At 34.7% G+C, this 16,727-nt stretch overlaps 1 non-coding gene across 1 annotated transcript; it reads left to right on the top strand.

Annotated features, from left to right (window-relative positions):
- The first annotated feature begins 2,247 nt into the window (after positions 1-2,247).
- On the top strand, positions 2,248-2,354 carry LOC128036311 (small nucleolar RNA R71). The gene has a single exon (XR_008193109.1). It is a non-coding gene; the product is annotated as a small nucleolar RNA R71 (small nucleolar RNA).
- The last annotated feature ends 14,373 nt before the right edge of the window (positions 2,355-16,727 follow it).

Raw genomic sequence — 16,727 nt, 5'->3', positions numbered from 1 at the left:
TTTCTTGGGACACTAGATAGGGCTCACCCAAGAGCTATAAAAAATTGGGTATATAATCCCAGCATCTAACCATTTGATACTCTCCTTCTTAACTACATCCTTCAAGACAGGATTTAGTCTCCTTTTTTGTTCAATAGATTTTCCATGGAAATCTTCAAGTATTGTTTTGTACATGCAAATTACTGGGCTAATTCCCTTGATATCCACAATTGACCATCCTAAAGCTTTCTTGGATTTCTTTAAAACCTCCAGTAATTGCATCTCCTGGTCTGTTGTAAGTCAGCAAAAATAACTACAGGTAGTGTATCATTTTCTCCGAAATAAGCGTATGCCAAATGCATTGGTAATGGCTTCAAATCTAGCATCGGTGGATCTTGTATTGATGAACAAGGAGGGTTGAAAGAGTGACATGATAAATCTAATGATTCAAAGCTCCTTCTGCATCCATTTTCAAATTGCTGAGTTTCCATCAGTTCTTTAGATTCTTCAGTCAAATCTGTTTCATTTAATTTGATAGAGTCTGTATCAAAATTGTTGTGCATATGTCCTACAAATTCTTCCTCAATAACAATGTCAACAAATTCTACAGCATGGAAGTATTCATCTAGGTCTGCACACTTTAAAGCATCAAACACATTAAAAGTCAATTACTGATCATTAATTCCCATGGTTAACTCACATTTCTGTACATCAATCAATGTTCTACCAGTTGCTAAGAAAGGTCGTCCAAGTATTATAGGTACCTTTTTATCTGCTTCACATTCCAGAATAATAAAATCTGCTAGAAAGATGAACTTGTCAACTCTTACCAATACATCGTTAATTTTACCTTTTGGATGGACATATGATCTATCAGCTAGTTGTAGTGTGACTATAGTAGGTCTTTCCCTTCTTATCCCAAGTTTCCTGAAAACAAACATAGGCATTAAATTGATAGTTGCACCTAAATCGCATAATGCTTTGCTTACAAAATGGTTTCCAATTGAACAAGGTATAGTGAAACTCCCTGGATCTTTTAATTTTGGTGGTAGTTTGTTCTTCAACATTACTGTGCACGCTTCAGTAAGTACAATAGTTTCGAACTTCCCTAACCTTCTCTTCTTAGATAGGATATCTTTCATGAATTTCACATAGTTAGGCATTTGTTTTAATGCTTCCACCAAAGGTATACTGATGTATAATTTCTTCAAGACCTCTAGAAATTTTTTAAATTGAGTAGCTTATTTCGACTTTTAGAAATGCTGGGGAAAAGGTGGCAGTGGCCTTCTTTCCATTTGTTGAGGTTACCTTGCCATGGCATTTGTATTGGCTCGACAAGATGAATTCGCTTCTGTATGCTTTTGTCCACTCCTATCTTTTGTAGTTTGTTCCACTTCTGGTTGAAAAGTTGTGCTTCAAGGAACTTCAGAACTTTCCTCCTCAGACAAGGCATCCTTCACAACTCTTGGAAACTGAGTGCCACTTAGGAGTGTTATGGCTTTACATTGTTCTTTTCCTTGAGATCTAGAACTTTCTGTATCATTAGGGAATGCTCCTTGTTGTTTGGAGCTTAATACAATGGCAATTTGTCCCACTTGATTTTCCAGAGCACTTAAAGAAGTTGGTTGGATCTGAATAATTGAATCATTCTTAGCCATATACTATTTTAATAAAGCTTCCATAGTTGATGTTAAAGATGATGAACTTTGTTGCACATTTTGCCGCAACATTGGTTGACTGTGTCTAGGTGGTACACCAGCCACATTCTATCTATAAATAGTGTTGGCATTTCCCATTCCCTGGTTACTCCAGTTGAAATTTGGATGTCGCTTCCACCTAGGATTGTAGGTGTTGGCGTAGGGATTGTTGTTGCTAAGATTAAAATTTATCATGTAATACATAGAGGATGGATTGGATGGACATTCATCGAAAACATGATCTTCTCCACAGTATACACATGCTAGTTCTGCAATCTTCATCTCCTGCATTGTAGAGGGTCTTTTCAAAGTTTTAATAATATTCGTTAACGATGATACAAGAGCTATTAATGGTGTAAACGCATTAAGTTCCATTGCTCCAGCAACTCTTCTACTAGTACCAACTTTGGTAGTGGGGTATTGATAATCATTGTTTGCTATTCTTTCCAGAATTTCATATGCTTCATTGTAGGATTTCTTAAGCAACGTCCCATTAGTAGATGCATCCAACACCATTCGTGTATAAGCATTTAATCCATTCTAGAACATTTCCATTTGTGTCCAATGCTGAAAACAGTGCATCAGGCATTTTCTAATTAATTCTTTGAAATGCTCCCATGCTTCATATAATGTCTCATCTTTAGATTGTCTGAATGATGTAATATCATTCCACAGCTTGGTATTCATGTTGGGAGGATTGTACCTAAGCAAAAATCTCTAACACAGTTTATTCCAAGACGCCACCGTACTTGATGGTAATGCATTCGACCATGATCTGACACGATCTCGCAATGAATAAGGGAATAATTTTAATCTAAGGGAAACTTCAGGAACACCCTGCTGCCTGAATGAGTTATAGACTTCAAGAAAAAGTCTCAAGTGCAATCTGAGATCTTCAGTTGGTAAACTACTAAACTGCCTTACCGTCTGCAGCATCAGAAATATTACTTGTTTTAATTCAAAGTGTTGAGCTTGAATATGTGGCCTAATAATTCCTAGACTTAGATCACCCAAATTAGGTACTACATGTTTCTGATGGGTCTATCTTTATAATTTAAGATTCGAGGAATAACAACATTCCTTTCATTCATGAGTACCTAATCTTCTGTTGTTGGATCATTTATACTCCTCTCCATTTCTCTTAATATTTTCCTTCTTCGACTTCATGTCCTTTCAATCTCAAGATTAAAACAATATTTTGAATCCTCTTGAATACTTTTTCTCACGCACTAGTACAAAACCTCAAAAATAAAATAAAATACTAATTAACTGTTCTAAAAAAATAACAAGAATAACAGCAAATCAACCTTTCACCTGTTACGTGTAAATAACTAATGCAATTGTGGAAGTGTACACATCATTCAAGTAATAAAGAGATAAGTATTGTCTCCATAGGGATCGAAAATTGGTAAGAAATTGATTAAGTTATTATAATCCTAATAACTATACTAACTAAATAGCGAAAATACCCTTAAATTGAACAAGATGTTGGTATAATGAATTAATGTAATTTAATGCTAAAAGAAGAATTGATATGTCAAATAAAATGTAGTGGCAAATTACAATGAAAAGCAAGAGTAATTATATTGTTAAATGAATAGGGCTGGACTTATTCAGGTGAAATGCTCATATAAAAATAATGTCATGGAAAAATATTGTCTAATCAATTGCTTAGAGAATTACTACTATAACCTGTCTCTTTTGATAGCTAGACTTAAGGTGAGTTTGGATGGGCGGTGCGTTTACCTGCGGTTAGTGTAAAAACAGCGGTGGCAGTGAGATTAGATACTGTAGCGATACTGTAGCGTGAGACAAAAAGTAAGCTAAACGCACCGCGCCGCACCCAATCACCCATCGAAACCCACACTTAAGCTAAAAATCTAAGCTAATGTATGTCTACAGAACTCTGAATTAATAACTATAATTAACATTCTTCTCTACACAATTTGCAACATCTATTCGCTTGTATCAAATGATTCTAGATCTAGTATATTTAACTTTTTTAGAATTAAAAATACATCTGTGAACAAAACATACAATCAACTATGTCTAGAGCTTGCATGCATGTATTTAAAATAGGCATCAATCGAATGAAACAGTGATATAGCAATCTCAAATCATGAGTATTAAAGATGATAAACATCCACCCAAAGAACTCCAACCCAGAAAAGATTTAGTTCATGGGTGGAAAAGTAAACACCAAATTTAAATCATTAACATTTAAAGAAATTTGAAGAACAAAAATAAGGAAAACTAAAGGCAAAACTGCAGGATTTCTCGCCATAGTCCAGCTTCTCTTTTATCTTCCGATCATACGTGAAGCCAGGATAGATGTCTCTTCTCCTTCTTTCACGTATGTATTCTACTCTTTGTAGTTGCTACCCTTTTTTTTTTGAAATTCTCCAAGGGAGTTTTTTCGCTAAGCAGAGAGAGGATTGCCGCACTAGTCTCTTTCTCATGCAAAGTTTCCTTTCCTTTTTTATTCTTCTCTCTCCTTTTTTTATTGGGTAGATCTGTTGCACCTCAGCACACATTTTTTATTCCTCTTTTCTGGTTGGTTTTTTTGGTACATGGACATTTTTCATGTTAGTTGAGAGTGACGTGGATAGAGTGCTGATTCATCTTCCCGGAATTACCATGGACATTTTGTTGGCAATCAATCTTACCAATTGCCACGATAATGTTTCACTTCCCTTATTTTCCCTTTTCATCTTCTTGCTCTTCCTACACCTGTATTCACGCAAAACCAAACATTTCCTCCCCAAGTGATAAAAGTTACAAATAATGACCATTATATCACAATCCAAGCTTTGTTATGCAATTTTCTAAAAATAACCTAAAAACGCAAATATATTCACCTAATTACAACTAATTAATTCTATTTAGAAGCCTTAAATATAACTCTTTTCAAGAGTTATCATGTTTATGAATGAGTCTTAATGTGCTTTCAGTGACTTATGTATGTTTGTGAAATTGTGAACCTAATAGAACCCTCTACAAGCAAAGAAAAGGGAAATGCGAAGCTTGTTTGAAGCTTTCAACAAACTAGTGAGCGTTCAGGGATCGCCACATGTATATGCGAACCATAGTGTTAATCGGTAGCTTAGGGCTTTATCCTAAGTTTTGAGAGTAAATCATCTCTAAAATCTGTTTTGTGATTGTGTTAAATATGTGTTTTTATGAACAGTGATATGCGAGCTTTATATTTCGAGCTAGACATAAATAGTGTTCTGCATGCTTCTTGTAATTTGTGAGCTCTATATTTAAGAAAATGTTTTGATAATATAATCTTTTGTAACCGTTGGATATAATGGCATGCCATAGTACTGTAAGTACTCACCCTTGTGTATTATGATTTGGGTTAGAGGCTCGGGGATAGGTTAGGAGAAATAAGGGAATGTTGAGCCAAGCTCTATTCAATGAGATATGCTGGTGTGATGGAGAGTCGTAGCTTAATGCTACACTTATGGGATATCTCAGACTCTTTAAGTCAAAGTGAGGAGTCATAAGGAGATCTATTTATCCAACATAAAACAACATGTGAATAAGATTATGTTTTCCAAATTATCGTAGTTTACTATTTTAAGCTAACTGACACTAAGTATTTGCAAACCAAGCTTCGCAAATGTATTACGAACCCATTTCACAGCTCATTACCCTTGTTAAAGCTTTTGTTTAACTTATGTTTTGTGCATGCTATGTGGTTTTCTCTATACATTCACTAGGCCTGCGATAGCTCAGACACTTATTACTGAACATTGCAGGCAGCTAGATTGCATGATAAGTAGCGGTGAAGTGAGTGATCTAGGTGATGCATAAACACTGAATAATTGGTACAAATGAACTCTAGACTAAAAGGCAATGTAGGATTACATTTGGTCTTAGAGATATCTTTCTCTCTATAAACTTTGCTGCTTTTTCTAACACTTGGTTTTTTTTTTATGTTTTCACTTAATATCTCTTGCGAACCGGTAAAACTATATATACATACCTAAATTTTAAGTATATGAATATAGTCCAACTTTGGTTTGATGTTTTTCGAATTTACAAGTTTATGCTTAAGTATTTAATTTCTAACAGAGTGTTCGCCATAAGCAAAAGCTTGAAATAATAAAAATTGATTAATTAATATAGAGTTCGTCGAAGTTGCTGCAATGTGACAAGGTTGTCGAACTCTACTAAGTACGAACCTTAACGATTGGTGAACTACTACCTTTGAACCCTTAATAACTTAAAATATGTGAAAGAAGAGAAACCCTGTGAAATGTGTTTGCAAAATCTAAATGATTAATGGTCATTAGCAAGACCTACCCTATTTTAGAAGACTTAATCAATGAAGACTTAGTATATGTAAGCTATGCAAGGCGCAAACCTCGATGCTTATTAGTTGAACTACTCTGTTCCATGGGGCATACTGTTTCGCACGACTTAGGGTTCACATGTTCTTAATTATTTTTTTATCAAATATACATGTCTTCAAAGAATGAGAAGTTAAGTTTTTGCAAGTGATGTAGGCTCGCATATTAAAATTGTTGCGTACCATATTGAAAGCAATGTGAGTTCGCAAGCTTCTGTTTTCTTTAATCTAAACATGTTTTGTGAAGTGTGTTGGAGGCTTGGTTAGTGTTAGGTCAGAGAGTCATCTAAGTGGCTAATGTGGCATTCCATAGCTCGGGCCTGATGACAGGATCGGGTATAAGGTATTATATTTTTTGGTATCAGAGCTAATTTGTTGGTGAATTTAACAGGTTCGCAAGGTTGGTTATCTTGTTAGGTTCTCCTAGTTAGTTAATTTAATAGGTTCGCCAAGTTAGTTAGTTTGTTAGATTCTTATGATTCATCAGGTCCGCCAGGGCGGTAAATTGTTTTAGGTAATAAGTATGATTCTTTATTGTTGGGGTGGGATTGTAAAAAACACATTAACTTGGTTCAACTCTTTCTTTTATAATATTATGCCTTGGATCACTTTCTGCTACTCACATTCTTAGTGGTTGTACTCGCAGATATGCTTTGGTGAGTTGTGCTTGCAACTGTGAGATGGAAGCTATACCCGTAGATGTGTTTGGAAAACTATGCTTACAATTATGATTGTCGAGCTAAGGATGCATAATTGTATATGCTCATTTCTCTTTCTTAAACTTGTGTCTTATGTACATTTAGAGTTAGTAAAATGCCTCCCAAAATGGTAAACGCAAACGTGAACCGTGTTAATGGAACTACAAGACTTCAGTGTCACTTGTGTGACCTCCTAGGGCAACTGTTTTGGATGAGAGTGTTAAGCTGTTGGTACAAGCCAATCGAGGCTTTCCAACGTATTGTTCATACCAATGTTGCTCCTACCAATCGAGGGTTGCCACTAGAACGCCTGTGAGCTCTAGATGGTAAGGAATTCAGTAGTATCAAGGGAGTTGATCCTACTAAGGCAAAATATTGGCTTGAGGGTGTTGAAAAGATCCTTGAGAAAATGCCCTGTATCGAGGAAGAAAAGTTAGGATGTACTGTGTCCTTACTCATTGGAAAAGCCTATTGCTGGTGGAGCACTGTGAAACATGGATCTACTGTGAACAGTGTGACTTTGAACATTTTCCTGGAAATGTTCAAAAAGAAGTTCATGGGTGAGCAGCACATGCAAGCTCACAAACGTGAATTTATTAACCCGGTGTAAGGAAAATGTTTGTAGCTAAGTACGAGGTAGAATTTGTGTGACTTAGTGAGCATGTTACAGATATGGTCTTTGTAACACCCTATACATGGCCCCGTCATCGAGCCCGAATATCAGGATGCCACACCATTGACTCACATCTTACACAATGTATCTTGTCACTTCAAGAAGGGAGCATATTTTATTTTCACATTTTCATAGTTCTTGATTGAACATATTCCTAATAATTGTTAATGCATGCTGAACATACATCAAATGGTCTTAAAATAATAGTTAAACATGCATAGGGTCCATTAAGCAAAATTTCCAAAACCTGTATGTAGGTATCGATACTAGAACATGGGTATCGATATTTCCTTTGCATAGTGTCGATACCGTGTGGAAAATTGATACCAAATCAGCATATTGTTTTTCACCTAAAATAAAAAAAGATCAAAAAATATCGGTACATTTCAAAATGTATCGGTAATTCTGCCCCGAGTATAAATACTCGTGGTATGGTATCGATACCAGATTACGATTCTGACTCCCTGCTCATTCAAAAATTCACAAAGGTATTGTTTTTACAACCTGAATATTGGTGCCTCTCCTTCAGACCTAAAACATACAGCACATATAAGCCTTCCAACCATCCCAATACATGTCCATTCAACGTACATGCTTTACTATATCAACCAAACATCAAATCATCCATATTAATAGTTTCAAACATCATAATTAAGTCCAAGAAGTAATCAACATAATACAAATCAAAACTCAAGGTCCTAAGAGCAATTAAATCATGGAAACGTTCCAATTATCATATCAAATTCTAGCATAAAGTCTACCATATTGCCTTATTCCCGAAACATAAGCGAATAAATAATAAACACCTACGAAAAAAAAATGGACTTGCTTGGATCACCCCTCGGAACCACACTGCTTACACTAGCACGTAACTAATCTGTAATGGTTTTAAAAAGAGTGGTAAGCTTAACAAGCTTAGTGAATGCCTAGAACAACTACTATTCAAACATGTCATCAAGCATTAGTGGAACACATACATAACACAATTAGGATAGTCATATTTCACTTGCTCATGCACGTCTAACAGTTTATTTACTAAGTCATCACATACACTTTCATGCATACATATCAATACATACAACATATTTATAGATAATTTGGCACTTAAGCTATGAAACGTAAAACTGGGCACTATCACCACTCATCAGATACATGAATCTCCAACACAACACATAGACTCATAGAGTTAAACATGTCCCATAAGTGAAGCATAAAGCTAACACTCTTCAACACACCAAACCTGTCACGTTGAATGGAGCTTAGCTCAAATTCCCTTATCTCTCAAAACATGTCCCAAGGATTCAACTCCCAAATCACATATACATATAGGTGAGTATTCACAAACCTATGACATGCCAACTATATCCAATGGTCTCAAGAATCACAAGGCCAAAATGTTTGTATTTAAACACACATATTACTTACCGGTTTTCATTTGCTAGCACAACATGTTTGCATCATTTGCATAACATTATCACTGTCACTTAGCATGTATGGCATGCTTACATACACTCTTTCACAACAGAAATCATGAACTTATAACACATATATAACATCTCGTTTCAGTCCAATCTTTCACATTAACATAAGTACATATTTCACGAGATAAACATGAGTATAAGGAAGCTTACAATCAGAATTTAAAGTAGGGGTTTAGGCTACTACAAAATTCCCAATTAACACATTGAATCCTTTCCACAAGCAATTATTCCAATTCGTCGAAATGCCAAAGGCTTAAACTAGCCTTTCCTAGCTTGTAGATGGTTCTAGTGAATCCGTAACTTTAACAGAACAATAAATTCAAAAATCAGCAAAGGACTCACAATAAGCAATAAAAAACATAAGCCTAAGCTATGTTCTCATGGATTTGAAACCTTTAACATATCGAACTTGAAATCTAAATATCTTGATCTAAACTTAATCTTTTTGCCTAAAACGAGTTTTATTCATCTAATTATTCATCTATGACTAATTATCAACCTTCAATCTATGCTACACTACTCAATTCATGGTATCGACTTTTTCAACAGGTTTATGGAAATTTTTCGAAAATTCATTAAATCCTTAGAAATTCTTAATGAAACTTTAAAGTAAGATTAGAAACCTTTTAATCTCATCAAAAATAATTGAAAAACACTTTAAAACTACATTTTTATCCAAAATCCAAAAATCCACCATTAATGAACCTGATTTTTTATTTTTAATCAAAACATGCGATTTAATGACAAAAAAATTAGTTTCGAATACTAATTAACATTAACAGATAACTGCTATATGAATGGCTACCTTTGATGGAAGAAAAATGAACTTTTGACGCAAATCTGAGAACACCTATATGTGAGGAAGATGATGAAATCTATGAAATTTTAGGATGTTTTCTTGAAGATCTAAGAATATTTAATGCTTTGGGAAGGATGGGAATCAAAGTAATATAGTTTCAAAATAAAAAACCAATTGGGAGAGCAAGGAAGAACAAGGAATGGCAAATAGGGGAATGAGAAGAAAACTAATGTGGAAAAAAATTATAGATGAGTGTTATATTAAGTTGCATTTTGAAAACTGGTCCAACTGCAACATAAATGCTCTAAAGAGGAAGGGTTCGCATGTCAACAAATAGTAAAGACTTCAAGGTTCGCATATTCGAACAAAAATACACAAGTACTTAGAACTTATTATTAAGGTCTGCATAAAAACATAGGTTCGTATAAGAACATATAACATGGTTCGCATATGGTATGGGCTTTGTAACAAGAAAGGTCATACCTTCAAGGATTCGCATACTTTAATTGGGTTCGCAAATAATTAAGGCTTTCACTAATAAGGGTTCACATACAATACAAGGTCGCAAACACATAGTGGTTGTAACATCCCAAAATTTATTTCAATAAAAATGTAGAAATAAATCAAAAATAAGGAATTGGCTCAATGGTTGGTAATTAATTGTGGAAGTATGAAAGTTAGTTGGACCTCCCAAGTTCAAGTTCCATCTCTTGTAAAATAAATTATTTTTTGTAAAATTCCCTTGTTTTTAATTTATTGTAATCCAAGCCTAGTAAACCTAGGTATAAATACAATTCTTAATCAAATAATCAGTCTCTAACTCTCTTTTCTCCTACCTTAGCCGTCCCTAACCTCCTCTTCTTTTCTTGATATTTTTTTCTTTCATTTCTCATTCTCCCACCATTGTTGTCGTCGCACCTATCACCACCATTCACTCTTGATTTTTCCTTCTTTTGTTTTCAAGATTGAGCATCATCTTCATCCCTACCTTTCTAAAATTTTTCTTCAATTTGAACAGCCCAAAAATTGAAATCTTTAATCTCCAAGATCAACTCCAACCTTTCCAAGAAAGTGTCATTGCCGCCCATCTCCATTAGCTTGTGTAAGACCTCTTTTTCTTTTAATTTCATGGGTAATCTTCTAAGTTAAAAACCTAAAATTCCAAATCTAGAAATTGGGGAATTTTTAATGTTTTTAAAGGTATTTTTCTAGCTTTTAATTAGATCTCAAATTGTTTTAAAGTTCAACCCTAATTCTAGCCACCATGGGTGGTGGTGCGTGCGCATATGTGTAGAAAAGGGGGTGTTTTGTTTCTTGAATCTTTCCCATTTAATTTCATCCTTAATTTGAGTGCTTGAAACCTTATAATCAACCTTTAAACCCATTTTAATTAGGTAAAATCGTTCTAGATCGATTGGCCATTCGAAACTCACAATTTGGGAAGCGTAAGTGCAATTAAGCGTAAAATAGTTTGTTGTTTCGGCATAGTTTTTGGGTAAAGGTTATGGATTGATTATATGAAGGAATTTAATTATTATTAGCTACTGATTTTCTAATATATTATATAATTAGGTTTTGGCCTGAACGTCCCAAATCAACCGTAAAGCCGAAGAACAATCGCACGTACAATTAACATAAAAATACTGTAAGAAACCTAACTAGTTTGGATTCGTAAAATAGTTATAATTTCAACGATTGGTTTGAACCCATAAGTGGGTATTTAAGGGCTGGTTTAAAGGTAAATTTATTTAATTTATAATGAACTTTGGTTTAGGTTCATATAAGAATTTATTAAGGAAAATTGAAAGATTTGATAGAGTGCTGCGAGGAACTGAGAAATAAGGTGTGGGTCCTAAACTCGTAAATTTTTTTTGATAATGATAAATTTCATGTTATATTTGATAAATTAGCTTGCTGTTTGGATTGAATTAATTGCCAAAATATTAGTTTGTGAGTGGCGAAACCATGTATGTTTCAAGCATTAAAAGATTGATATGTTGGCAAAATTGCTAGTTTGACAGTATGAATGTGTGATTGAGATTGTTATGCTTTATTGTATTATGTGATATAAGAATGTTTGATTGAATGGTATGAATTATTGAGACATTAGGTTTATGCATGATTTAAATGCATGAAATATCTTCTATGATGTATATTCACGAGGTTGCTATTTACGCAAAATGAAATTCGTAAAGTATGTGAAATTGATTGATATTAATAGATAGCATCTTAATGGTAATTTGAAATTTGGAACACTATTTCCTTTTATCGAAAGTATGTGATTATTAAGGACATGTTGAACATGTCAAATAAATATGAAGAGTATTGAAATATAAATTTGTATGAGTTTGTGTGAAATATTGCATATGTATTGGGTTAGGATATTTTGTGGTTGATAGAGAAGTTCTATGGAGTACTAACGACATATTAAGTCCGCGTATATTCATATTCAGTGCACAACATTTGGAGTACCGAGGGGATTGGCAGTTTTATCGCATATTATGTGTTATTGGCGATTGTATCGCACTATTTGATATTCAACAGATTTTCTACATTATTAATTATTGGTGGTTTTACTATATCGAGCTATGCTTGTAATTGTTGGAGTTTGGCAAACAGCTTTTGGGGAACTCGTGGTGTGTAGCAGATGGTATGGGTAGGATCTCACATGTGCATTTATCACGATCATGCACATTTAAATTGTTATTGATAATGTTTGAATATGCTATGGGCATCTCCATAAAATTGCTGGAATGAATGCTTAATGCATGTTTGTTTAGTCTCACACTAAGCTTCTTAAGCACACCCCATTACCTAACTTCTTAGATAATTGACGAACTTAGGATCTGAATTTAATGCAAACGTACGATGGACTTCGGACTCAATTTCATCATATTAATTTCCTTTAATTTTATTTTTCATTTATTTTCTTATTATTTTTATTAGTTGATTTTTGGATTGTAAGTTATTTAAAACTGTGGTTTGGAATAGTTTGTGTTTTGGGGATTACCATACATGAATGACACTCATACTTGGATTGGTTTTACAAATCTTGCATATTCAAATTGGACTATGCATGATACATGGCTAAGTTAATAATTTAACTAGTAATGATATTTTTCCTCTACTAAGAAGGTATTAAAAATGATTTTCTAAAGCAATGCCGACAATTAAGTTTTATAAAAATTCACCTAATTCGCTAATTTGATTAAAGCATAGTTGGGCTAAGAAAGGGACATTTTCCAAAGTTAACAATAGAAACCATGATTTTATAAAACATAGTACTTGAACGTCTTAAACTGTCATTAGAGTCGGTTCGACACTAAGGTGTCAAATGTGGCCTTCATCATTCTGTCGTAACATCTAGACCGGGTTTAGGAGGTTATAGAGGTCGCATGCATGGATACCTCACAACAAATTTGGTTCACATAAGGGGTTAAGTCATACTTAGTCAAAATTTGTAGAACATAATAGGGCACACACAAAACTGAATGAAGCTTGGATCTTTATTCATACTAAAGGAATTCAATATAATCAAACAAACAAGTATTTAACTCCATGGGTCCTGAATTTGAATAATAAAATAATCTTAAGGAAAAAATTATGTTCTATAACACTAAAGTCATCTAGTATAAAAATTCTAATCCTAAGCATATAACCACATCACCTCTTCCCAGGGTTCGCTGGTAGCCATCTTAATTAGCGTCACTTGGATCAATACCTCGCCATTGTTTTCCACGATCTACTTACCTATGAAGTAAGAGAGAAGCGGGTGAGTTCATTGAGACATCAAGGAATATATAGGAAACATCATACTATGCTAAAAATACGAAGTTAAAATAAAAACTTAGTTTGAAAATGAATTCGTGAGGTGGGCTCGCTATAAAGGTATGGGACCCAGTTCGCAGTTACCTGCTTGTTAAAAAAACATATAAGTTTGCAAAACAATTTCACATGTACTTGTAGAACACATATCATATTCGCATAAATCTAATTTAAAAACTTAACTTGTTCTCATTTAGAAATCAAAAACATAATCACAAACTTCACATATATTTGGTGTTTGTTCTTGTTCTTATACTTTTCTTCTTATACAGTTGAAAACATAAAAATATGTTCTTATACTTGTCATATTTGTATACTTGGATAAGAGAATCTCCTTATAACACCTTACTTATGACTCAAAGAGTCCTTAACATGTCCTATAAGTGTAGCAAAAAGCTAAACACTCTCATGTACACCAACATGTCACTTTGAATGAAGCATACTCAACAATCCCTTATCTCTCCATATGTCCCAAAGCCTTAACGCCCAAATCACAAACTTATAGGCGAGTACTCACAATCCTATGGCATGCCAATATATCCAATATAGGAGCTCACGTAAGATACTTGTTCACATAGAGTTCGCATAAAGAGCTTACAAAAATAAATTTTGTAAAATCATGCTTTGAAGCATATCTTTAAAACATTTAAAACATGAATTCACATAAAAGCACACATGAAACATATCTTTAAAAACATAACCACATATCTTGAAAGAAGAGATTATAGAAAAGCTTACTCTTGGAACTTAGTTTTTTAAAAACCCTAAGCTCCTGAAAACATAATGGTTCGCGCGCAGAACACTCAACGATTAGTTAAGAATTTAGACAAGTTTTTCATTTCCTTTTTCCTTGTTGGTAGATGGTTTGAATGGTTTGTAACATATAGAAATTACTTAACAAGTCACACAAAATTCAAACACACAAGTGAACCTAATTTTTTGGACAATTAACCCTTGTAGTACATAAACTTACCTTGGTTTTTAAGAATTTTGGTTCAGAACAAAGACTTAACAAAAAGAATAATCGGTGAGAGAAATTTTCATGGAAATGACTTAATTTATAGGCATTGAGTGTTTTAGTACTCTTAGTATACCTTACTTGACTAAGGAAAACGGTTAAATACATGGATAATGTTCTAACTAAAAAAGAAGTAAACTTCCTAGGTGCACACCGCTCATTGATCCTGTTGGCGTAACCTGCTAAAAGTCTTTTAAGAGACACATGTTCATCGTACCATTGGCGAACCCCTTGCTGCGAAGTCCAAACATCTAAACCCAATCTCAAGATGTTACAATGTAATAGGGTCACGAACGTCTGGACAATATGGATGAATGTCCATAACTCTGAAAAAAGTGTTAGATGTATTTCAAAATAGATTAGCCATGACAGCAGCATGACACCGTGACTAGTGTTGGAAGCTCACTGAGATTGTCAAGTTCGTCGCTTTGTAAACACTACGAATGCAGGAATGTCGAAAATTGACTGGGGGATGTTTTAAGTGTGGATCCAAAAAAAACATGTTAAGGGACTACCCAGACCGGATAGAAAGTCTACAAGCTCAGAATTTAACTATCACACCAGTACGAGTAGGTGTTCGCGATCGAGGTCAAGGTAGAGGTAGTGATACAAGATAGGTTGGGCAGTAAACCCTAGCGTACACTATTTCCACCTATATTGATCAGGAGGACTCGCACAAGTATATGCTTTTAAGGAACCACAAGATCAAGGAATGATCGACGCCATCACAAGTACCTTCACTCTACGAACTATTCTGTTGTTTTCTTTGATTGATTTTGGTTTTACACACTCATAAATTTGAGCAAACTGGCATGTGAGTTGGGTGTTCCAGTAGGAAACCTTGATAAGGGTATAAATGTTACTAGTTCATTTGGTGAAAGTATTTTGGTCAATAGAGTGTATTATAGGTGTCCTTTAATGGTCCAAGGACATGTCTTCTTCGATTGGTGAAAATATTTCTAGCCATGCTCTTCGGTTTAACTAGTGTACCTGTTACATTCATGGAATTGATGAATTGAGTGTTCTATCAGTATTTGGATCAATTTATGGTGGTCTTCATAGATGACATCTTGATATACTCACGAACCAAGGAAGAGGATGATGCTTACCTGCGAACTGTGTTACTAATCCTGTGAGAGAAGTAAATATTTGCAAAACTCAGCAAGTGTGAATTGTAGCTAAGGGAGGTAGCATCCTTAGGTTATGTGGTTTCAGTAGAGGGAGTTTGTGTAGACCTGAAAAAGATTGAGGTAATTTTAGAGAGGAGACAGTCGAAGAGTGTTACTGAAGTGCGGAGCTTTCTGGGTTGGCAAGATATTATCGCAGGTTCATTGAAAGGTTCTCCACTATAGCGTCACCCTTAACGAAGCTATTATAGAAGGATGTGGAGTTTGCATGGACAGATGAAAGACATAAAAGTTTCGAACAAATAAAGGCAATTCTCACTAAAGCACTTATATTGATTCAATCAGAATCTAGGAAGGACTTTTTAGTTTATAGTGATGCCTTGCACATGGATTTGGTTGCATGCTAATGTAGGAAGGCAGGGTGGTGGCTTATGCCTCTAGACAACTGAAGCCTCATGAGCAAAATAACCTAACCTATGGTCTAGATTTAGCAACAATAGTGTTCTCACTCAAGTTTTAACGACACTATTTGTACGACGAGCGATGTACCATCTATAATGACTATAAGAACCTCAAGTATCTTTTCAAACAGAAAGAGTTGAGCTTGTGATATAGAAGATGGATAGAACTACTGAAGGACTATGATTGTGTGATAGAATATCACCTTAGAAAGGCAAACGTGGGCTTACATTATGGGAAAAGGAAGCCGATGAGTGAACTATGAGCTCTTTTCGCCAGTTTGAGTATGACGAGTGATAGGGGAGTGCTTGCCAAATTGCAAGTAAAATTAACCCTCTCAAAACAAATAAAGGAGAAGTAAGTCACAGATAAAAAATTAGCAAAGTGGGTTTGCCAAGTATAGCAAGGTGTTCAAGGGGACTTCGCATTGACTGAAGAAAGGATACTCTGTTTCTGTGAGAGACTCTGCATACCCTGTGGTGAAGAGCTTACACATGTGATCCTTACTAAAGCTCACAGTAACCCTTATTCAATGTACCCAGGAAGCAATAAAATGTACTGTGACCTTCGCGAGTTGAATTAGTGGCCTGGGTTGAAGTGAGATGTCAGAGACT

Source organism: Gossypium raimondii, chromosome 13, assembly GCF_025698545.1.
Source record: "Gossypium raimondii isolate GPD5lz chromosome 13, ASM2569854v1, whole genome shotgun sequence".
Classification (NCBI taxonomy): Eukaryota; Viridiplantae; Streptophyta; class Magnoliopsida; order Malvales; family Malvaceae; genus Gossypium; species Gossypium raimondii.
The sequence above is the reverse complement of the archived record's forward strand: the minus strand, read 5'-3'. Positions and strand labels throughout refer to the sequence as shown.